A 24,980-nucleotide genomic window follows, 5' to 3' on the forward strand; every position below is an offset into this window, starting at 1 on the left:
CTGATAAAATCTAAAAAATCAGAAATAAAATTGGAATTAAACAATCATCTGTCACAGTACCTCAGAAAACAGTGTCTCATAATTTTCCTCACGAGCAACTTTAATCCTTCGCTGTCATGGGTCATGAAGAGCTAACAAAACTTATCAAAAAATCAAAAGCCACATCATGTATGTTAGATCCAATACCAACTAAGCTCTTAAAAGAGGTATTCTCTGTAATCTCAAAACCTCTTCTTAATATTATTATCTCTTCGCTACCCTTAGGACATGTCCCAAGAAACTTTAAAGTGGCAATTATCAAACCGCTTATTAAGAAGTCAAAGCTTGATCCTGGAAGATTGACTAATTATAGGCAGATTTCAAATCTCCCATTTATGTCGAAAATACTAGAAAATGTAGTGTCCTCCCTACTATGCTCATTTCGACAGAAAAAATATTATATATGAATGTATATTTATATACACTGTATATTGTATATTATTAGGTGTATGTTGTGTTGTGTAACAAGATGTGTAAATTGTGTTATGTATAAATCAGATGTTTATTGTAATTACTGCTATGCTGCTTGGAACTGCACCCAAGGCTTTCACACACTGTTGCACATGTGTATATGTTTGAGTGACAATAAAGGGATTTGATTTGATTGATTTGATAATTTCAGTCAGGATTTAGGCCCCATCACAGTACAGAGACTGCACTTCTCAGAATTACAAATGATTTGCACTTATCATCTGATCACAGCTGCATTTCTCTTCTAGTGCTTTTAGATCTTAGTGCTGCCTTCGACACAATAGATCACAACATTCTCTTAAACAGGCTGGAGAATTATGTTGGCATTAGTGGACTTGCATTAGCATGGTTTAGGTCCTATTTAGCAGGCTCCTACCACTGTCTGAGTAAACGAGGAATTGTCAATTCAAACAAAAGTTAAGTCTGGAGTGCTTTTAAATCTTTGTGCTGCCTTCAACATGATATATCACAACATACTCTTAAATAGGCTGGAGAATTATGTTGGCATTAGTGGACTTGCATTAGCATGGTTTAGGTCCTATTTAGCAGGCCGCTACCACTTTGTCTGTGTAAACGAGGAATTGTCAATTCAAACAAAAGTTAAGTCTGGAATGCCACAGGGATCAGTTTTAGGGCCTCTGCTTTTCTCCTTATATATGCTTCCCCTGGGAGATATTGTCAGGAATCGTGGAATAAGTCTCCACTGTTATGCAGATGATACCCAACTTTATATTTCTTCGAAACCCGACGAAATTTCACAATTCTCCAAATTAGCAAATTAATTAACTAAAAATGGCTCTAACTATGGAACTGTTGGTCCAATCGACTTTAAATTTTGCATGCAGTGTCTTTGACCAAGGTGACATCAAGATCTATGAGGACAGTCTCATATCTTGAAAAACATAGACCAATCAGGTTTTAGCAGCTATCTGACAAGGTTTAAAAAGGCGTATCAAAAAAAAACTTGGTAGGCCTATTTGTCTCTTGGCCCGAGAGGTCTGTGAAAAATGTGAAAACAATTGGCCACTGGGAGGCGCTATCGTGTTTTAAATGTGTGTAAATTGATGTATATACAGCTGTCTTTCAAAAAGAAACACGTTACTCATATCATATGATATATCTCCTCTTTCTGAACAACTTTGCCTCAAGAACCATTGGTGTGAATCAAATTGTTAGTTAAATATTTGAGATCATTTAACAAAATTACTTTTTCGAACTACTCCAAGGCCGTTCACCTGATCGGAACCAAACCAGTTCAGAAAGATTCTCTGGAGTCCCAACTCAACTCATCATCGCAAAGGTACACCAAAACGTATGTAGGGTGTGGCCACTTTTACTAAAACTCTTGAACAGAATGAGATTTTATCACCAAATTGTGTACACTTTTGAATGGGGTCATTCTTAGGACACACAAAGAAAATTGCGTATCTCTGCCACTTGTCGGCACTATAATAATTAAAAATCTAAAAATGGCTCTACCTATGGAACCGCTGGTCCAATCGACTTGAAATTTTGTTTCTTGTTCTATGATGACAGTCGCATATCTTGAAAAACATGTCCGCCATCGACCAATCAACTTTTAGCTGCTATTTGAAATAGTCCTAGGCCGTTCACCCGATCGGAACAAAATCAGTGCCGAGAGGTTTTCTGGTGTCCCAATCTCAATAATTATAAAAAAAAAGTTTGAACTTTCGATGCACCATTGCAACAGTACACCAAAATGTACAAAGTGGGGGTGGCCACTTTTCTTAAATGGTTAAAACTCTTGAACGGAATGAGATATCATCACCAAATGTAAGACATTTATGTAGGAGGTCAATCTGAGGACACATTAGGTACCTCTGTCTCTTGGTGGCGCTATAACAGTCAGAAATGTAAATAAAATACCATCTCTCTGTGCTGTCTAACCTAATGTTTTTGAAAATGATGGCACTTTATCACTGATTTGGTTACAAACAGACTGTCTAATTAATATTTAATATCTGTTACGTGTTAAAGGATCTTAAAGGCTTGAACCATGTTAATAGCTGCTTGTAGCTATATTTATAATTATTTTAAACCAACTAGTGTCAATGTGATTTTTAGTGGATGAAGTCAGTTTCTGTCAAGTTCACTTAGGTGTCCTAACCATAGTTGTAGCTCATCACAGTAAATATGAACATGTTCCACTAAAGTTTGACCACCTGAAAGTGTCCAAACACTTTTGTCTTAATATTGAACAAAAAATCCACCGTTTTGGAATTTCTGTGAGAGGTTTTACTTTAAAGTACATTTAAAAAACAAAATAAAAAAATAAATGCCACTTAGGGTTTGATGATTGTTTGATATAATGCAAATACAGCCATATATTTTTAAGTGTGGCTTAAGTGTCCAAATACTTTTTGCAACCTAGTCTCACAGAATGAACATTACTATAACAAAATTTTTGCAGACAGAGTTTTACTTGCCGTATTCTATGTTTCGCCGCAGTTACCTGGTGAAATTAACACTAAAGGTGCTACAACAACTGTGTGTTTTATTCACCTTCACAAAAATCACAAGTACAGTGATTGATTATGACTTTATAAACAATTATTTTACCAACTATTCTCACTTGATATGTTTTGATATCAAAACCATTTTACTTAGTTAAAAACATTGGTTAAAATGAACAAACAATGAACAATATTTATTAAGCATTTATGAATCTTAGTTAAAGGGACAGTTTAACTAGTGTATGTGTATGACTTTCTTTCTTCAGTGGAACATATTTCAAGAAAAATTTAAAAATATCTCAGCTCTATATCCTACAAGGCAAGTGGATGGTGATCAGACCTTTGAAGCTCCAGAAATCACAGACAGTCAGCATAAACGTCATCCATTTGACTCCAGCGTAGGTTTGGGAACCAAGAACCACTTCTTGTTCAGAACCGGTTCCATTCTTTAAAAAATACCGGAATCGAAGGATCTTCGCGACTTTTAGTTTCGTTAAGGGTTCTTCTGAGTGCAATTTTCCGCCGATGCGGCTGGAACACCATCCTGAAATACTCTGACAGTGTTTCCAGCAGCACATTTCTGCAGCAGCGCTGCCCTCTACTGACTCTACAGCATAAAACAGCTCTACCAGTGTTTTTTAATTCCCAATCGAATGACTCTTGAGCCAGCTCTTTTGAATCAAATAATTCCTGAAAGAATTATTCAAAGGAGCCAGTTCTTTTGAATCTTCAGGGCAAAATATACGATGATTTCGGTGTAGTCCGATTCCCGAAAGAATCTTTCTAATGAGCCAGTTCTTCTGAATCTACAGCATGAAACACACAGCGCAAAACATACAGTGCTTCTAGTATAGTCCGGTATACAAGTAATCTTATACTGATGTGCAAGTAATGAATGTCCAACTCGAAATTAAATAAGAACTGTTGAAGTCTCACAAGCCTGAAGTACAACATTAGGCTACAAAACACAGTCTAAACTCTCTCTGGAACTGTTACTGTTTATTTAATGATGACCTGTGTCTCTATTAAATCAAGTAGTGTAGTTACTGACTGGTTGTTCGTATGACAATATATAATTAAAGATACACGAGTTTTGTTGTATTAAGTGGACTTTTATAAAGAATAAATTAATTAATTTAATATGCCATCACATTTCTTGTTGGTTTAGATTTGTTTATTTCAAATATATTTAGGATCTATTATTGGATTGTATTTATGTGTCTAAAATGTCTGCAAATTGCATTAAAATTATTTCTGATTAGTTATACCTGCTCTGTAGAAATCTGAAATGATCTCATCACTTGGTAACAGACAGCAGGGGGTAGTAAACACAATAAGAATTGAATTTCTCATTTCCAAATAATTATTTTAAAAAAAAGTAATAAAATAATTACTGGAATCGTTATTGGAACAGTTAAGGAACCGGAATCGTTAAGAGGAATCAGAACCGGAATCGTTAAATTCCTTACGATTCCCATCCCTAATCCAGTGGTTAAATTAATGTCTTCTAAATTGACACGATCACTTTTGGTATGAAAAAGATAAATATTTCAGTACTTTTTAACTATAAACCATAACTTCCGGTTATGAGATTATCTCGCTTTAGAAGACATTAATTTAATGCCGTTTATGTTGACTGTCTGTTCTTTTTGGAGCTTCAAATATCAGATCACCATCCACTTGCATTTTAAGGACTTACTGAGCTTAGATATTTTTCTTCAAATGTGTTCTGCTGAAGAAACAAAGTCTAACACACCTGGGATATCATGAGGGTGAGTAAATAATGAGAGAATTTTCTTTTTTGGGTGAACTAATCCTTTGATTTCAACATATACCTTTACATTTTTAAAATCAAAAGCTTGCATTGTAGCTCACCTGATAGAGTGTTGAACTTTGAACTCATAAGACTGCCGTTCGAGCCCAAGCCAAGCACACAAGCTGACATGTGAGACGAAAGTGTTATAGAAGCAACACAAAATGATGTGTTTGCTTGAGAAAATGTACTTTTCACATCACATTTTATTTTTAGGACACTGTCGGTTAGGTTTAGGTGTTTATTAAGAGTAAGCATCTTTGTTTTGTTTACCTCTCATTTGCTTGCTAAAATTCACCTTTAAAACCTTGTCTGATTGTATCAGTGTCATTTTCAAGAGATCAAGCTGACATTTTGATATTGGTGATACTAGTTATCATCTTTTTTACTGTAAGTAGTTATTCCAATTCAATGCAAAGCTTGTTCAAAATCAACTCTACTGCAGCCTGAGATTTGTCATGATGACTAGAATTGGGGCAATGGTCAGTCAAATCATCTCAGACAAGTCTGTCATAAATGGCTATCCTCTACATTTCCTTAAAGTCTCAGGGCAGCATTGCTGTACTTCAACAAATGCTCCCGTTTAGCACTTGATGATGGTTTCCAACCTTCATGTAGCTAACCCACTGTTTATTTCTGTTCAGGACATCTTCCTGTTGTTCACCTTCTGCCAAAAGACCAACTGAATGCTCAGCATTGGGATGGAAGCATTTGCAGATGCATGTCTCTGAATTCCAGTTGCACCTCTGCTGTCTCCTGTCACTGTATGACAGCGGCATATTTCAAACTGTCAGGTTATTTTGTCCAACTACCACTAATATGTTAGTTTGACTTGTGGTTATGGAAGAAAAAAAAAAGGCACAAAATGGTCTCTTACTGTTGCCTCCAGTTAGTAAGTAGCGATCAAATTTATAGCATTGCCCTGATTATATACTCAGCTCTTGCTTAGGGGGAGAGCATTGTGTTGAATATAAATTTCACTTCTCCAGCAGGTGCTCAAGCAGAACTGACCTAAATCTGCTCAGCGAACAGGCATTGCCTAACAATGAAATCACAACAAGCCCCCTTCACTGCCTCTTTAACTAAATCATCCTTACCAATGTCAAGGGCTTGTGCCTGTAAATATGCAGAAGCATGAAACAGCACTGAGGAATCGTCATGCAAAATAACATCCACAGAAACCTGATAACAGTCTGGAGCCTGAATCTTTGCTGACTATGTTCAAAAAGGGCAGGCTGCTTTACAGACTTTTATTTTTATTTTTTTATTTTTTTGTTGTTGTTTTTTATTTTTTTGCTGTTTTCAAAGCTAAAAAAGCTAGCAACTTCATAGTGAATTTAAGTGATATCTGTCAGGTAGCAGGGGCATATAGAATTTTTTATTTTTTTTATTTGATAATGCTTACAGTTTCATGCCATCACACTAATTAACATACTCATTGTTTTTGTGCCAGATAATGCTGCTCATTGAGAGTGAATTATATAATCTGATAGTCATAATTTTTTTTTTCTTCAAATATTTGCCCCTTAAATAGCTTAAAAGTGTTTAGCTCACTTTTAGTAACTTGTAGTGTAGCTAACTACTTCTTTAAAAGGGTAGCTTGACTGTAGTTGAACTACTTCAAATCAAGAGTAGCTTGTAGCTGGGCAGGCTTAGTTTCAAAGAAGCTTCCCCAAAACTGATCTGTTGTGCTGAAGCAGCACTCTGGGAGAAACTAGGTCTTTAAAGCTTTCTTGCCACTGTGCTCAGGACTCAAAAGGTGCCAGGGGGTTAATTAAATCACTAACCTACTTGGGAGGTAGAGGCAAGAGGCTCTTGGCATCTGGGCTGACCTGTGCAAATGATTCCCCACCTGCCATGTTCAAAGGCAATTTACATCCCTCTCAAAACTACGCAGCTGTCAAGCAGCATCCTTGAGGCCCCTGCTGTCACTTTAATTATCGTAACCTTAGGCGCAGAGTAACGCCCTCCCCTTCATGTCCCATCTGGATTGCCCAGGAGAAAGACACTGAAGTGATGAACTCTGATGTCTTCCTGTTGTTCTCCTTCTGCTGACAGAGAGACAGGAGAAGATGCAAAGGAAAACAGATAGATGTGTGACCTCAAGGGAGAAAATTCTGCTCCAAATGATCAGTCAGGCAATGTTTAATATTAACGTAGTTTGTGTATCATTTAATAAGAACACAACCCAGAGACTTTTTGACAACACTAATGCTGACAGTTATTGCAGCATGTAATGCAGCAAATAATAATAGAAATATCATCGCACCCCCATGAAATCAAAATGTGAGTTTTTTGCCTCCACGTCTACTAGCTTTGAAGCCATCTATATGCTATTGAACTCCTAAGAGTTAACAAAATATAAAATAAAAATCTGAATTTAATTCAAAATTTACAGTTTATAGCCAGAAAAAAATGGAGCAAAAAATATTGATGACTCATCCTGCACTACACATATGTTTGTCCAATCAAATGCTATCTAGAATGAGAAAGTCCCTCCCCCAAACACCTCCAGTCACCGACTAGCCTGTAGCAAATCATGGTTTATGGCTGTGACGTGGCAACAGCCTTTTGGCTACCCACGATATGCACCACCCAAAATTTCTGTTTGTAAAGGAAATATGTCAACACTAGGGATGCGCAGAACGAGTAATTTCAATGACGTTTAATTGTACATTTTAGAGTCGACTAGTCTAAAAATCAAGAAAACTGTCCGAAAACATTGTGTTTATGCAACCCATAAACTTTTTTTATTCCTACAGCCAAATCCGACACTAAATTCGTCTGAAAGTCTTGAAAAAGGGGCACTTATCTGCGACGTGCTTGCCTTCATTATGATTATTGTAAATTAAATATAGAATATGACACAATATACTGAATCAATGTTAGCGAATACAGGCATATTTACTGAAAAAAATTGAATGAATAGTGCAGGACCAAAAGAGCAATCCTAATACCCTGTTCTAAATGGAATTCACCAAGTAAAAGTTACTTAACATATTAAAACAGCCAGGACATTGTTGAAAATAATTAACAGGTAAGCCAAATCTACAAGAAAAAAAAAATGCACTGAAACACGTATTTCACAACTTGCATTAGCCTATGATCTATTATGAGAGCTGTTCAGTTATGAACATTAATCAATTACAGTTTTGATGTAAAAAAAGATATAGCTAGGATAGAAATAAATATCCCTGTGAGGATTGTACAGTAAACCAAATGTAATGTTCTAAACATGACATGCCCACAAAATCAGGGCTGGACTGGAACAAAAACACCCCAAATGGGGTTATGATAATGTTGTACTGTATATAGTGATGTGAGTATATAGTGATATTATTATTGAATTGCAAATGTAGTTATCAATATTAATACTGCATAATTGGATTGGGAGGCAGATGTGCATTTACTGAAATTAACAACAATAAAATCTGTAAAAAGTAATCTATGTAAGGCTATGACAGTAGGACTTCTTAACTGATATTTCTCATTCATCAGGATCTTAATTATTGAATTAACTTTTTCCATTAAAGTTCATTAGAACTGAACATATTTACGGAGGAAAACTCATTGCTTCATCCTTAATTCACGGGGGTCCAGGCTTTAAAGCTCTTGTTAAATTCTTCTTTTGTACTTGCCCTTATGAGCATTTACCATAGTTCTTGCATAGTATCCATGTATTAGTAAGAGCATGGTGATCAAAGGAAAAACCATGTTCCTTATTACCAGACGTAATTATGGTTTCTAGAAAACAAACTATGGAAGTTAAAATTATGAAAAACAGTGTCCATGTAGAGACTAAAAAACCTGCCATAAAAATGACATATTCCCCTAATATATGTGGCGGAATGATCCGTCCCTCTGGCTCGTCATCGTAGCCCCACCTCTTAGGGCCGCCCTTCAGCCAGGCTCATGACGGGAGTTGGGCAGGAGAGTGAGAAGAGGTGCATAATTAATAAGCCTCGTTCTGACAGCTGTGGATGAAGCACACTTGATGTGAATAATGCTTCACCACCGCTGTCTTTAAAACGCAGAGCGCACCTCTTCTAGGGGAGCCGGCTTCAAATCTCCATGTGTGCACACACTGGCATCCTCGCACGTCCAGGACCAAAGCTGGGAGGGTTCGGACGAGTGGATGGTCCTCAGACCCCCGGATGGATAAAATGAGTTGCCGGGGGAGAACAGCTCACGTCGCGGCCGACGGACTAAAGGCCGGACCGCCTTCCCCTCTCACCTGCCGAGGGCCTGGGAAGTCAGGCTGCCAAGGATGCCACCACCTCTCGCGCCGTGGACCCGGGAGGGGAGCGTGAGTGGCCGATGGACCCAGCTCATGCCTGGGCATTCCACAGACACTACCCCGCCCTTCACGGAGCCCCGTCTCACCACGAGGATTCCAGATTCCTCCTTTGTTATGAACACTATTCCCCCTGGACACTATATTATCCCCTTTATGGACATTTTACGTTTATTATTATTTCCAATAAATGCCTCTCCGAGGCTTGACGCCACACCCACTGTGTCTGTCTCTTGCTCATCCCGCCACAGTGGTGGAGAATGCGGGCACTTTTGTGGGCAGAGACGGCACAGTTGGGCACCAACACTGATGTCACTCTTCCTCTTGTTTGCTGGTTAGATTTGGACTCAAGATGGCGCCGAGTATGGCTGCTGCGTTGCGAGCTCCGACACAACATAGTAGTGTTTTGTTTGTTTTGTTCACAATTCTTATGTTTTTTGTCTTGGATGTTGTCTGCCTTATTGTCTACGACACAAACACTTTTGGACATTGGTTCAGCAATTTCACACCATAAACCGGACTTCACATTCCTCAATGCCGACCCGCTGTTTACAAACACGCAAGCGGAGCCCTTTGTCTGGGCAGCACGGCCGCGGAAACGCAAAAGGAAAAGGGGAAACAGAGCCGGCATTCTCATCAGAGTAAGACGCCGCGCAAATCGACCCCCGCTACCCAGTATTCTACTGGCAAATGTTCAGTCTCTGGATAACAAGCTCTGCGAGCTTAAAGCGCGGATCTCTTTCCAACGAGATACAAGGGACTGCTGCATTATCTGCCTTACGGAAACTTGGATGTCTGCGGAGATTCCAGACTCAGCCATTGAACCCGCGGGGTTCTCCATGCACCGAGCGGACAGAGCGAAAGACTTCTCAGGTAAAAGCAGAGGAGGTGGTGTATGTTTTATGATCAACAAATCCTGTGTGTGATCAGAGGAACGTACATTCTATCAAGTCTTTCTGCTCTCCTGATCTGTAATTTCTTATGCTTCTGTATCGACCATTCTGGCTACTGAGGGAATTCACAGCGGTCATTATCACAGCTGTGTACATTCCCCCACAAGCCGACACAGACCGGGCACTCAAGGAAGTGTATGGGAGTATAAGTGAGCAGGAAACCGCACACCCTGAGGCCGCGTTCATTGTGACCGGGGACTTTAATAAAGCCAGTTTAAAATCAGTCGCACCAAAATACCACCAGCACATTAGTTTCAACACACGAGGGGACCGGGTTTTGGACCATTGCTACTCTCCCTTCCGGGATGGCTACAAATCCCTTCCCCGCCCACCATTTGGCAAATCGGACCACTCTTCCATTCTGCTTCTGCCCGCTTACAGGCAGAAATTGAAACAGGAAGCACCCACCCTCAGAACGATCCAGTGTTGGTCGGACCAATCAGATTCTACGCTACAAGACTGTTTTGATCACACTGACTGGGAGATGTTCCGGTCCGCCTCTGATGACGACATCGAGCTTTACGCTGATAGCATAATGTGTTTCATCAGAACGTGCGTAGAGGACGTGGTTCCGACCAGAACAATACGGATCTATCCGAATCAGAAACCTTGGATTAATAGCGATGTTTGCACGGCACTTAATGTGCGGACCTCCGCTTTTAATTCCGGGAATGCGGAGGAGCATAAACAAGCCAGTTATGCCCTCTGAAAAACTATCAGAACTGCAAAACGCCAGTACAGGAGCAAGATTGAAGGACAGTTTAACACCACCAACTCTAGAAGCATGTGGCAGGGAATTAACATCATCGCGGACTTTAAAGGGAATAAAAACTCTGCCATGAACACCGCTGCCTCTCTCCCGGATGAGCTAAATACTTTTTATGCTCATTTCGAGGGAAATAACACCTCCCTCGCGGAGAGAGCTCTCGCGGCTGAAGCTACAGAGGTTAGTTCACTCTCCGTCTCTGTAGCGGATGTAACCCGATCCTTCCGACGGGTGAATATCCGCAAAGCCGCGGGCCCAGACGGCATTCCGGGCCGCGTCATCAGAGAGTGCGCGAACCAGCTGGCTGGTGTTTTTACGGACATTTTCAACCTTTCCTTCTCTTTGTCTGTAGTCCCCACATGCTTTAAAACATCCACCATTGTGCCTGTTCCAAAACAATCAAAAATAACTTGCTTAAATGACTGGCGTCCTGTTGCTCTGACCCCCATCATCAGCAAATGCTTTGAGAGACTAATCAGAGATTACATCTGCTCTGTGCTGCCCCTCTCTTTTGACCCACTGCAGTTTGCTTACCGCAACAACCGCTCCACTGATGATGCCATTGCATCTACAATACACACTGCTCTCTCCCACCTGGAAAAAAAGAACACTTATGTGAGAATGCTGTTTGTAGACTACAGCTCAGCATTCAACACCATAGTGCCCTCCAAGCTAGATGAGAAACTCCGGGCTCTGGGCTTAAACAGCTCGCTGTGCAGCTGGATCCTGGACTTCCTGTCAAGCAGACGCCAGGTGGTTAAAATAGGCAGCAACATCTCCTCATCACTGACCCTCAACACTGGAGCCCCGCAGGGCTATGTTCTCAGCCCACTCCTGTATTCCCTGTACACACATGACTGTGTGGCAACACATAGCTCCAATGCCATCATTAAGTTTGCTGATGACACGACGGTGGTAGGTCTGATCACTGACAATGATGAAACAGCCTACAGAGAGGAGGTGCACACTCTGACACACTGGTGTCAGGAGCACAACCTCTCCCTCAACGTCAGTAAGACAAAGGAGCTTGTGGTGGACTTCAGAAGAAAAGACAGAGAACACAGTCCCATCACCATCAATGGAGCACCAGTGGAGAGAGTCAGCAGCTTCAAGTTCCTGGGTGTCCACATCACTGAGGAACTCACATGGTCCATCCACACTGAAGTCGTTGTGAAGAAGGCTCATCAGCGCCTCTTCTTCCTGAGACGGCTGAGGAAGTTTGGAATGAACCACCACATCCTCACACGGTTCTACACCTGCACTGTAGAGAGCATCCTGACTGGCTGCATCTCCACCTGGTACGGCAATAGCACCGCCCACAACCGCAAAGCACTGCAAAGGGTGGTGCGAACTGCCAGACACATCATCGGAGGTGAGCTTCCCTCCATCCAGGAAATATATACAAGGCGGTGTGTGAAAAAAGCTCGGAGGATCATCAGAGACTCCAGCCACCCGAGCCATGGGCTGTTCTCACTGCTACCATCAGGTAGGCGGTATCGCAGAATCAGGACCCGCACCAGCCGACTCCATGATAGCTTCTTTCCCCAAGCAATCAGACTTCTGAACTCTTGATCTCCCACGATCAAACACATCAGCACTGCACTTTATTACCCTTACTCTTATATCTCACACCGGACTGTCACAAATTATATTATTATTATATTATATTCTCTCTTAACAACTGACTATCAACCGACAGCCTGAATGTCAATACAGTACAATACTGTACATTCTATATATACTTTTTTATATATTTTTATTTTTTATTTTTATTGAATAATGTGTATCTATATAGTGTGTATTGTATACTGTACAGTGTATGTTATTATTTGTATATTGTTGAGTGTAATTATGTGTATATCAGATGTTTAAATTGTGCTGTGTTAATTTGATGTTATTGTAAATTGGTACCGTCTCATCACTGTCAAGACCGCTATGTTGATCGGAACTGCACCCAGGAATTTCACACACCATTGCACTTGTGTATATGGCTGTGTGACAATAAAGTGATTTGATTTTGATTTGATTTTGATAGATGGAAAGCCTGGAGTGGGACGGAGAAAACACGGGGACAGCCTCCCAGCTGCAGCAAAAGGGTAAGTGGCATTTAATAAGCATTTACCCTGTGGCTGGCTGAGGCTGTCATATTAATTTGTGTTTTTTCTCTTTTCCCACCTGGGTGCAAGTCAGAGGGAGAGCTGACCCAGAGAGGTATCCCCCAATACGTCCACTCCGAACGTAGGGCTTTCCTGTGTGGGCGGCTAAAGATTGTGCACCTCTGGCTCTGAACTACATGTTTGGATACGAGCATAGGAGGAGGTGGGGGGTGGGGGGGGTGAAATGATCCACCCCTCCGGCTCGTCATCATCGCCCCGCCTCTTAGGGCCACCCTTCAGCCAGTCTTATGACAGGAGTTGGGCAGGAGAATGAGAAGAGGTGCATAATTAATAAGTATGTAATTTATATTTACCCTTTGCTATATTGAAAGCTCTACAACTACACATTATATGATGTTTTACCATGTGAATTTCATTACTTAAATTTTTTTACGGTAATTTCAAATCAGATGATTGCAACACACTCCAAAAAAGTTGGGACAGTCGAGTGTTTACCACTGTGAAACATCACCATTTCTTCTAATAACACTTATTAAGCATTTGGGCACTGAAGACACAAGTTTGTTAAGTTTAGAAAGTGGAATTTTCCCCCATTCACCCATTATGTAGGTCTTTAGCTGTGCAATTATATGGGGTCTTTGTTGCCATCTAATGCACTTCATAATGCGCCACACATTCTCAATTGGAGATTGGCCTGCCTGCAGTCCTGACCTATCTAGCACCCACACTCTCCGCTTACACAGTCATGAACTTAAAATCCAGGCAGTATGTGGTTTGAAGTTGTCCTGCTGGAAAATGCAAGGACATCCCTGGAAAAGACAGTGCTGGATGGCAGTATATGTTGCTCCAAAATTTGTACATATCTGTCTTTCATGGTGTTCTCACAGATGTGCGAGTTACCCATGCCATGGGCGCTGACACACCCCTGGCCCATACAGGCACTGGCTTTTGGACCTGATGCTAATAACAGCTTGGATGGTCCTTTTCCTTTTTGGCCTGGAGAACACAATGGCTGTGTTTTTCAAAAAACTTTTTGAAATGTGGACTCTTTGGACCAAAAAACACAGTTGCACTGTTCTACTTTCCATCTAAGATGAGACCGAGCCCAGAGAAGTCGGCAGCGCTTCTGGACAGTGTGGATGTTGGGCTTCTGCTTTGCATAGTAAAGTCTTAACTTGCATCTGTGGATGCAGCGGCGAATGGTGTTGTCTAACAAAGGTTTACTAAAGTAATCCCAAGCCCATGTTCAAGCTATCCATTACAGATGAATGATGTTTTTTAAGACAGTGATGTCTGAGGGATCAGAGATCACGTGCATTCAGAAGTGGTTTTCGTCTTGCCCTTTACGCACCAAAATTTTTCCAGATTCCTTGAATCTTTTAACTATATTGTGCACTGTAGAGGGTGAAATGCCCAAAATCCTTCCAATTAGTCTTTGGGGAACATTGTTCTCAAAGTGCTGGATTATTTGCGGAGGCATCTGTTGGCAAATTGACAAGTCTTGAACGATCCATGCTCTTGAAGGACTAAGCTGTTGTTGGAGGCTCCTTATACAGTATACAGTACTATGACACAATTGCCTCACCTGTTTAACATCTCCTGTTTCACATTGCCTTGTTATTTCAACTCATCAAATTGTTATTAGTTATTAAATTGCCCCTGTCTCAACTTTTTTGGAGCGTGTTGCAATCATCTGATTTAAACTTATCTTAATAAGAAACTTATCTGATATTAAAAAACTATAAAATTCACAAGGAAAAACAAAATATTATGTGTAGTTGTAGTGCTTTCAATATAGCAAAGGGTGAATATAATTTACAAATCACTCTTTTTTGTTTTTCATACTGTACCAACTTTTTTGGAATTGGGGTTGTACCTTTATTATTATTTCCAATAAATGCCTCTCCGAGGCTTGACGCCACACCCACTGTGTCTGTCTCTTGCTCACCCCGCCACATATATAATATTTAATATATTTATAATTAAAGAAATAAATATATTTAAAATCTATGCAATATTTCTGCCAAAACACCATAGTTTCTATAAGAATTGTGATGTGTGGATTGAAAAGAATGTAATTACCCCTGTGATTGAGACAATGTTTTCCTGTTTACATTGTCACTGCTGTTTAGAATATCAGGGCTGTTTAATCTGGTTTCAAAGAGCTTTTCACGGAGCCTTTAAGGTTTTCATATCTCGCGCTGTGTTTACCACGCGACTGCGCGGTGCGAACACAGATCAGGTTAGTCAGCGCTGCACAGGAGGGCCGTTCCCGCTCTGCTCTAGCACTGTGCGGTTTAAACGAGTAGCAGCGTTTTGTGATACTTTTGGAAAATTTTGTGTTTTCTATGCACAGCAATAAATGTCAGCGCTTAATAAATAAGAGGGGGGCAATTGACCACCCCAATGCTCGACCGGCCCACCAGAAAAATGCCCGGTGCACCAGATGGCCAGTCCATCACTGTACAGAATAAAAGCAGTCGGCACATCGTTGAAAACAGCCTTCATGATCAGCAGGGTAAAAATAATTTGAAAAAAATAATAATAATTAGCATATCATGCCTAAAATAGTAATTTTCTAGGATACTTAAAGCCTTAATTTTTTATGAACAAAATTAACATGTCAACATGTTCCGGTGAAAGACAGGACCTGACTCACCTGAGGCGATTATCTTGCACTTAAAGCCCGCTTAGTGGGAAAATAACTTGCAAGCATGTACAGATTTAAGGGATTCAAATGTGAAAACATTCATAGCTACTTGCAAGCCAACGTTTCAGAAATTTTCTTCCCATATCAGCACCAGAGTGATTTTCATAGCTACGTTGCTCATCTTACGAGAGGACATTTTTCTGCGCATACCGTGAGTGAGAGAGGGAAGAAGCACGTGCAGTAACACATTGAGGATAGCCATCATGATACATCTATGCCAGTGTGTATGTGTTTTGCAGTGGAGGGACTTGGCCTTGGGGTCCAGCAGAAACCTTCTAAAGAGCCAGAACTGGGTCAAGATATCCTTTACCAGTGTCCTCACAACAGCTGCTAATGAAAATGTCTTTTGAGTGATAAAGTCTCATTCAAAAAGAAGAGAAAGCAAAGAAGAGAGAGATAGCGAGAGATTTGCTGCTTTTCATTCTTCTGACATGCAGGGATGGTGCGAGTATTTTTTCACAGGGGGGCCGGGTGGGGGCCATTGATCAGTCTGTGTTGGCCAAGAAATTCCGTCGGACTGGGGGAGGGTGGAGACAAGTGTAATATAGTCCAACGGCGATTATTATATCGTCTGTGGGGGAAGGGTGCACCTGGGACAGAGAGGTGCTTCTGTGAGTGGGGTGGCCAATGGGGTGGCCAGGCTTCTGTCAGGGGGGCCTACAGCCCCCACTGGCCCCCCTCTAGCTCCGCCCCTGCTGATATGGCTCATTTGTGATCCTAAGACAGATCCTTTGCACCCCTCTGTTTTTGCCCCCTGGGCAGTGCTTGAAGTGGGGAGTGAGATTTACTGCATGTGTCTGAATCAATGACATATTGTGTTTCAACATTGAAGAGTCAATCTCTGGATGGATCTGCCACTTTGAAGTACAGACTCAATATGTGGAATCAACATCAAGACAGCAATTCTGTCTCTATTATTTCAGGAAATAGTCAATACATGACATGCTTGATTTCTCTGATTCTTTACATCACATAGTAGCTGTTGATGGTATGGTTCAAAATACAAAGCAAGATGTATTTACCATAACTGAAAAAGAGTATCTGTGTTTGTATGGTGCATGTCAGTGAGGGGCAAAATAAAAGCACAGAGAGCCGATCCAAGTAAATCCAGACCAATGGATGCCCTTCTGTTGTCCCACAGCATTTGACAAGCTAAAAGCATAGAGGCTTTGCAATGAGCTTAGACAGGATCTCTATCTCCAAAGCCAGTAGGGGAATCACATCAAAATATGATGGAAAACTTTTTCTAATGCAACTGTAGGCCATACATTGAGAACAAGGCCAGTTTATGCAGAGACAAGCTTCCTGTGCAGTGATTTATACTCAAAGACAGAGGCTGATAAATGTGACACAGGTACAGTGCACAGAACATGTCGACATGGTGCATAGAGATGACAGTCCAAAACAGTGATTTTATAGTAATCACCAAACAAAGCTACATACTGTAGGTCTTTGCACTGCTTTCAGGAATGAACAAAGTCAGTGAGTTTGAAGATTGGTGTATGAAAAAAAAAAAAAAAAACATTTGCAACTGCACAAACTGAAAGATTATAAAGGGCAAAAGCACTGGGCAACTTTTCTATATGTAGGGTAGGCCAGTGGTTTCCAATCTTTTTTTAAACCCACGGCACCCCAACTACTGAAAAATAAATAAATAAACTGCATGCAATGCATGTCCCTTCCATAATAAACACAGGAGCGGATTAACTGCACGAAGAATGGAGACTTCACCCGCAGTCTAGTGAGTCAAGTGTGGAGAGATACGGGGAAGCTGCTGTATCTCTTCGCATCGCCCGAAATCACTCACTGATGGTACGTGTCCACTGGTGCATGGCGAGCGAATCTAAGTGGGAGTTTTTAATTCATTCCAGTGAGAATCAACCTCACGAGTGTGGCGCTCGGCTCCTGTTGGAATGAATTGAAAATGCCCACTCAGCTTCACTCACCACTCGCCAGTGGACATGTACGGTCACTGTCATCTGAACCAGTGTCCAAAGCGAAAGTGTGCGAGAGAGACTCAGCGTGTGCGCAATAGAGACTGAACTGTACCCAGAGAAAGTAATAGTTTTGAGATTTCATCTAAAAATCAGCTAATTAAACTTCAGCATTAAATTTGTTTTATATCTGTATGTATAGTGTCTAATAATGCATTTGCAATGTACACTTAAGTATTATCTTGCCAATAAAGCTTGATATGAATCTGCCCATTTGATCCTATAAACTTTTAATTACAGCATGTCCACTGATTTAACGGCATGTATACATAAACTTGTATCAAAGAGTTATACCTGTAAAAATGTGTCTAATTAACTAAAAAAAAAAATATTAAAAAAAAAAAATCTGAAAATTTTAACGTACATATTTAAATAATTAAAATAAATGATGACCAACTAGTTTCTTGCAAGTTCTTTAAGGCAAAATATAAAGTAAACATATTAATGATTATATTAATGTTTGCTTTAATGTAAAATGTACAACAATTAATCATGATTAATTATTAATTACAGAAAACTGTGCAATTAGTTAAAAAAAATAAAGAAATATGCTATTGAAAACATTCCTTTATTTTAAAATTTTAAAATTAATATAAATATTAAAAACAAATTAAATTAAAACAATACATCCTTCAAGTGCTTAAGTAAACATTGCTTCAAGTTTCCAAAGTAATTATTTTAAGAGCCAGTAATAAAATAGGTTAATAAAATAGAGTTTTAACAGCAGTTAAACATTAAGAAATTGCAATCTGAAAAACATCAAATGTAATCTAATGTAAAATAAAAACTACTTAAATTACTGGCATAATCCTGACTGCATTATAATTAGATATTTATAAATATTGATTTGATGCATTCAGATACATTCTGCTTTGAAATTTATTGGGCTTATACTATTAAAGTTATACAGATTTAGTATAGCTACAGTTATACAGCTACATATTTTGTTGTTGTTGTTGTTGTTGTTGTTGTTAATATTGTCATTAAAAATATGAACGATAGGCCTATAACAGAGAGCAGCAGGTCTATTAGGCTGCAACACATCGCACATATTAAATATTTTGAAATATAAGATGTGTGTCCTGTCTGCTTCCACTCACTTCATACACTAACAGCTATGTTTACACAAATATTGGCACTGATTTTTGTCCTGTCTGTTTACATTTAAGTAATGCATTATTGGTTGTGTTTACATTAATATCGCATCAAGAGGGGCATTTTGACCACCATATACACACATCCATAGAAAACAATGGTTTTTAATTTTAGGACATGATCTGCCATTTGCCTGATGTGTCCAATGTGCGACCCCATTAATGCTCTGAAATTGTAAATCTAATGAAGCTTTCTGATGCTACACAGTTGTGCAGTCAGAAGACACTGTAATTCAGATCTGTTTCATGAGCTGGTGGGAGATCATAGGCTTGCAGGCAATGGATTTATAGTAACAGAGTTCCTGCCCACTCACAGAAATGCTGTGGAATCCATTAGCACATTACACTGTATGCTGTGGAGAAAGACCAGAAAAGCCCACCTCAGCAGCTCCCATTTTTTCTGGCCTAATGCAACAATAATAAAGAATTCTGCTCATATAAAGCCAGAGTGAGGAGAAGGAGTGGATGAGAATATGGAGCACAAGACATAATTTTACCTTGTAATGTGAAGACTACATGTTTTAAGGCTTGTACCTGGCACTTTATAGAGTTTAAAGAGGTGAGGTCTGGAAAGAAGCACTTCAAATATTATGTATGGTCTAAAGGGGAAACAGATGACCCATTCTGTTTCATATTTAGGTAAGATGTTACAAGGGTGGAGTTTAGGTGACCTAAAGAAATTTTAAATAATATTTTTACAACTCCATTTTCAAGAGAACATTTTTCTACTTCTCTCTTCTGCCTCAGTAAATACCACAACAGGGTGTTTTTGGTATCTATATTAACAAATAGTTGAAAATGATAGACCTCATATCCAAAATCTGTTATTAAGCAGGGCATTTCCTATATTCATGCAATACATCATGCAGAGCACTAAAATGAAATGTACTCCCTGATTAATAATGACCCTTTTCTGAGCTATTAGGCATTGGTAAATGATGACATCAGGGGAGGTATGTGTTTCATCACACAATGGAGGCTATGCTTAACTTCTTCCCCTGTATAAATGAGTGGCCCTCCCTCTCAGCACCTGAAGATGAATGTGCCTTAGCCTAGGTTCAGAATTAATAACAAGCTGAAAAGCACTGCAAAGGCACATTCTGCATGATGAAGACTTCAAAATGACTTTTAAACGAATACCTTATCCATCAATGCTCTGAGATCTCCCTAATACATGTTCTATGCCTTTCTCTTTCTCTCACCCTTTCATGGTTGGTTTGTGCTATTTTTTGCTCCAGATATGCAGGAGAGTGCTTTGCATGGCTATGAGGAAGGTTTATGTGCTTTAAGCACCTAGGTAGGGTAATGAAATGGTGAAGAATGTTCCACTTCAGTGGGTGTTGTATAATTGAATACAAATTTTATATGCCCTAACGAGGCCTACAATACCCAGTGTCCAGATAAGCAGTGTAAGAAATCAGCCAAAGCAGGTAATACAGCTGTGCCCACACTATTTTTTACTTTCCTTGAGCAGATAAAATCAAATTCTGACAACAAAGCAGGCTTAGTCAAATGCAAGATTTCCAAGTCCCTTAGAGATGATTTCTTGTGAGCAAAAATAGTTTGTTACACAAAGCATATGAGCAGCACATTCATTAAAAATTATTTGTGGTCTCAGTCAAATTTCAAGTATCTTTGCTCTGGCAGTGGAGGATCTAAAGGTTTGTAGCGAAACTGAAGATGGTGCTGATGTACTGAATGAGAATGGCTGAGCTTCAAATAGGTAAAGGGGTCCCAAACTACATGCTATTTTATCCTTGATGAGAACTTGTTTGAGGGAGATCCCTTAAGCTTAGTGTTAAAACATAGGCATGCAAAAACAAATTTTACACTCTTTTCATTCAAACTCAAATGTGTTTGGTTTGTTTTTGCCAATGTAAACTATCATATGGGACGAACCATATATCCAGTCCCTATGACTGCATACCTCAAGATTGTCCTGTTTCACTAGCTAAGTACTGTGAAGCCTAGCCATACTCTCTGAATGCAAGTAATAAAGCACAGGTTTGAAAACTTAAAGAAAATAATTAATTTTGTCTTTCTAACCAGATCTACCATGCATTCAGCTCTCAAGGGCATGGTCTTTGCTAACGCATGGTGGAAGCAATGAAATCCCCTACATACTTGACATCACTTAAGTGCTATACAAAGGAAAATGCTTAAATTGTACAGGCACTTGACACAAAACCAAAAAGGTCCATTTAAGGCACTTCAGCAGCAGGACCTTAAATTCAAAAACCAAAGACACCTTGAATTCTCAAACCACACAAAATTGTTTATGTGAGGTTGCAAATAACCCCTGAATGACATAGCAATGACATCCTTAAGTGTTTACCACCTAAAGACATGTCACCTTTCTAAAAAAAAAAACCTGTTTTCAAACATCAAACAACACCAGATGGAAGCACATCCCAATTGCCACATAGTAATTTCAGACATGGCTCTGACTGATTTGAGCATTAGTGCTGGGGTGTTACTGTGTCCTAACTTCCCGCTGCAGGTCACTCACATCTATCTGTCTGAATGATGGTTAAGGGCTCTGCTCCAGCCACCACCCCTTCATTCTCACATCTCCTCTCAACCTCTAAAACTCACAGTGGAGTGAAACAGCAGACACTTCATTTGAGCTGACATTTTAGGTCCTAAATTTAGCAGTAGCTTCGGATTTCTCCTACATCCAGTGCAGAGCAGCACAACCTGAGCATTGTGCCTTGATGTACCTGTCAGTTTAAATCAGTGGATTTTAATTGATTTGTTTGAAATACAAAGTAGTGGTCACCATCTATAGAAGGTGAGAATAAGATTTTCGTCCTACTCCAAAGTCCAGGATAGAGGCTACAGCAAGGCTCAACAATAAGGTAGGCCTTTTGACCTGGGCCAGAAAGAAAGAGTTTTGCAACAGTTGAAATACGTTACATACGTTACATGTACAAGTGCTTCATTCTCAGTAGGCCTATATATGTTGCATTCTGTGATGTATTGAACATCGCTGTCTAGGATTAACAAAAATTGATAAGGTTTTTGTTGTATATTGAAAATATATATATTTTTTAAATTCTGACACATTAAATGTGTTACTAAAAATAATTATTTTTGTGGTGGGCCAATGACAATATTGATAAGCCAAAGATAAATTGGAACAACTGGCCTGATACTTATTGTTATGTCCTGTACAGATTTTTAGGTGAGCTGGAAAAAGCCAAAGCTTGTTGTTAGCAGCATCATGATGTACAGATGCCACAAGCCAAAACAAATGTTCAAGGTCCGAAATTTACTTTTTAGCCCACCAGCCAAGGTGGCTGGTAAATGAAAAAAATTGACCAGCCAGTCAGATTTCTTACCGGCCACTTTATTTTTCTTCTTTTTGAATTTTTTGAATTTATTTATTTTTTTATTGCATTTTACAAGTGGATTTATTTTTTATTTTTTTTCCATTTGGCATGCCCAATTCCCTATGCGCTCTAAGTCCTCATGGTGGCGTAGTGACTCGTCTTAATCCGGTGGAGGATGAATCTCAGTTGCCTCCGCATCTGAGACAGTTAATCCACGAATCTTATAACGTGGTTTGTTAAGCCATTACCGCGGAGACCTAGAGCGTGTGGAGGCTTCACGCTATTCCCCGTGGCATCCACACACAACTAGCCACGTGCCCCACCCAGAGCGAGAACCACATTATAGCGACCACTAGGAGGTTAACCCAATGTGACTCTACCCACCCTAGCAACCAGGCCAATTGGTTGCTTAGGAAGCCTGACTGGTGTGGTAGTCAGCGTATTTACTTGCTGAGCTACCCAGGCCAGTGAACTGCATTTTTAAAGAATTGTATTTTTTTATTATTTATGAAATATTTAATTGCCAGATAACTGTCACTTGTTATGTCTCGCGGTGTAGATTCAAAAGAACTTGCTCAAAAGAGTCATTTCTTTGGGAATCGGTTTACTGGTAGTGCTTTATTTCTGGTCTCACGCTGTAGATTCAGTAGCAGTGTTGCTGTGGCGCTCAACAGTAATACAGGAAACACTGTCGAGTATTTTAGTCCGGTTTTCTGTCTACATCAGCAAGTTGAAAAATCATTAATGAAACCGAACGTCAAGAAAATCATTACATTTTTATTATAATGCAATCATTACCACAGAATATGTATGTGTGGTTGTGGGTAAGGAAATTTACTCGCACATCCAATGTAAATCTAAGAGTGGTCTTCCCTTCATACTGATGGCATGAACACTCCTGAACATTACTTTCATCTTGCATCGAGATGTACTACTAATGTTACGTGCCCATTGGCATGCAAGATATCCAGAGAACTGCCACTTCAGGGTGAGTTTGTAATATACAAAGACAGTGTGTATTTTCTGAAGCTTTCAGTATATAAGCAATGACGTCATCTTAAATATGCGTGATTAAAGTTGGAAAAATGCCAACTTCATTTTCATATGCCCAAAGAATACAAACAGTGTTGATTTATTAAAAGTTTGCTTACCCAGCTACAGAATTGCCACAAAGAATGCGTGCAATCATCACTTGAAGTCTGGATTAAAAGCACTGAATCCACCTTCGCTCACTACGTGCCAGTGGACACGCAGCATTTGAGACTATCGATGAGCAGCGGGACTATGAGCTAATAAGAGCCGTTCTATGTAAACACCTGTGTTACTTAGGCTGTGTCTCGTTTGGAAGGCTGCGTCCTCCGGAGGTCGCATTTGTGGGCCGCATACGTCATCGAGGCTGTCTCGTTTCAGAAAAGCGAGTAGGACACTTCGAATGCAGCCTTCGAATGTGACCTTCTTTCTCGGGAATTCGAAGGATGCATGAGGTGTATCCTTCATGGGCACTCACAACCCACACTGTCTAAAAAAAAAAATAACGCCAATTTGCCCGTAAATATGATGTTCAAACACAAGGAATGTTAATTCTCAAGCTGAAGTACCTCAGAAGATGAGTGCAGAGTATATAATATGTATAATTATATTAATATATCATTAAAATAAATTATTAGACTAAAAGTACACCTGTAAAATCTATTTTCTTTTCTCTCTACATCATTATAACTCTCCTAAAATGTACCTCATGCATTTCCTTCCAGAGGGACTTTGTTCCCTTCTCACTCAAAGTGCTCACGCTTGTTAAAGTGTGGCATGCTGTCATAGCAACCATGTTACGTTCCATTTCCGTTTGTCCTATGAAGGCCCTTTCGTTTAAACGAGATTTGTTTAAAGGAGGACACACGGTATACTGCAGCCTTCTAAGGACGCGACCTCCGGAGGACGCATCCTTCCAAACGAGACACAGCCTTAGTGATTGGGAGTCAACTCCAAAAGAGTCGATTCCTTTACTCTGACTCGTCCTAGAATCGGAATCAACACTTATGCAAGAATCGATTCTTTTGTTCGACTCCGTAAATTTACAAACAGTTGTGATTGCCTCAAATCAATGAATTTGCATTCTGAAGAACCAATCGCATCCTCTACAAATACATGCTGGTTGGTGGGACACTCATTCATCATGTGCATTTGAGTGAAAGTTAATGTGTGTGGGTGCAAAAGAGACAGAGGGTGTGTGACAGATTTTAAAATTTTCGGAAGTTTTGTGTAGTAGGCTATTACATCAATACATGTGGCAGTGGTTGGAGAAGTGGATTCTTCCAAATTTGTCTAGTTTCTATTCCGACCCAGCCTGTTTCTTGTTATTTTCCCTCTTAAAATTGGATATGAGCAGCAACTAGGGAATTACATTGTTACCAGTCATTTTGAGGTAAAGTTACGCAATGTCTCTAATTTGAACAGTACTGAAAGTGCGCTGTTATAATAGCAGGAGTTTATGTCTTCATGACGTCACACATTTTAAAAACTCCTAAGAGAAAACAAAAACTAAATTTAGTGTGTGATTAAAAACTGTAATCTTCACAGGGCCATCAGATCATATGGAATAGGAAACACTATTAACGTACAAGTAAGCTAGTGATATTTTTCAAATCAATAACCACACCAAAATATCTAAATTAAACCCGATGCAATTTAATCCGTTGAGGTTGAGACTGTAGAGGTTAAAAAGCTGCCGTTTTTAAATTTTCACCATACAATAAAAAAGCGATTTCACGTACCATACTGTACGTTCCATTTAAAAACAATGGTCCAAATTCATTATTTTCTTATTTGATTACATCTCCATACTATGTCTATTGATAATTACTGA

This window comes from Myxocyprinus asiaticus, chromosome 25 (assembly GCF_019703515.2).
Source record: "Myxocyprinus asiaticus isolate MX2 ecotype Aquarium Trade chromosome 25, UBuf_Myxa_2, whole genome shotgun sequence".
Classification (NCBI taxonomy): Eukaryota; Metazoa; Chordata; class Actinopteri; order Cypriniformes; family Catostomidae; genus Myxocyprinus; species Myxocyprinus asiaticus.